Source organism: Orycteropus afer, unplaced genomic scaffold (genome assembly GCF_000298275.1).
Source record: "Orycteropus afer afer isolate SDZICR_OR568_19922 unplaced genomic scaffold, OryAfe1.0 scaffold00085, whole genome shotgun sequence".
In the NCBI taxonomy this organism is placed as follows: domain Eukaryota; kingdom Metazoa; phylum Chordata; class Mammalia; order Tubulidentata; family Orycteropodidae; genus Orycteropus; species Orycteropus afer.
In genome coordinates, this window is record NW_006921672.1 from 9,321,136 (window position 1) to 9,322,302 (window position 1,167).

Consider the following 1,167-nt stretch of genomic DNA (forward strand, 5'->3'; position numbering starts at 1 on the left):
GAATGCACTGCTACAACTGGTTATGCATTATCTTCAGCAAAACTTTGCTTGTATGTGATGTTAATAACATTGTTTGACAATTTCCACATTCCATTGGATAGCCTTCCTTTGAAATGGGCTCAAATATGGATCTCTTTCAGTTGGTTGGCCAGGTACCCATCTTCCAAATATCTTGTTATAGATAAGTGAGAGCTTCTAGTGTTACATCCATTTGTTGAAACATGTCAATTGATATTCTGTCAATTCATGGAGCTTTATTTTTTTTTTTGCTAGTGCCTTCAGTGCAGCTAGGAACTCTGGTAGAGTAATGCCTAAGGCATTTGACTGCTAACCAGAAGATTGGGAGTTCAAACCCATCAGGTGCTCCATGGAAGGAAGATGGAGCAATCTATTTCCATAAAGATTTACGTAAGCCTTGGAAACCCAATGGAGGTTGGTATGAGTTGGAATTGAATCAATGGTAGTGTTTTTTTTTTTTAATTTTTTTCAGTGCAGCTCGGACTTCTTCCTTCAATACCGTTGACTCTTAATCATATGCAGCCTCCTGAAATGGTTGAATGTCAATAAATTCTTTTTGGTACAGAGACTCTGTGTATTCTTTCCACGCTTCCTGCATCGTTCAGTAGTTTGTCGTTCAAATCCTTCAATATTACAACTCGAGGCTTGAATGTCTTTTTCAGTTCTTTCAGTTTGAGAAATGCCAACCATGTTCTTCTCTTTTGGTTTTTACTGGCTTTTTTTTTTTAAGACATAGACCCCCAGGTCCTTCTTAGTCTGTCTTAGTCTGGAAGCTCCACTGACACCCGTCCATGGTGGGTGACCTGCTGGTATTTGAAACACATGGCCACCAAAGTACGATAAACTGACAGACGAGTGGTGAACTTTAATGTTATATTTTTAAAATATATGTATAATTTATTACATGGGTGCTATGGATCCTGTTTAGGTAAAGAACTTGAGAACATCTTTGGGTGTGAAAGGTAAGCTATCCTAGAACATGTTCTGGAAGGTGAAGATCAAATGGAAAGAGCTGAATCACTGTATATAGTAAAGTGAGATGAGTGAGTGGAGGGCTGGAGGCCATTAAAATAACATTAAAAGGAAGAAGCGTGGCTTTAGAAAGCTGAATACTCAAGTCAGCTTACAATGGCATAAACACCTTCCAGG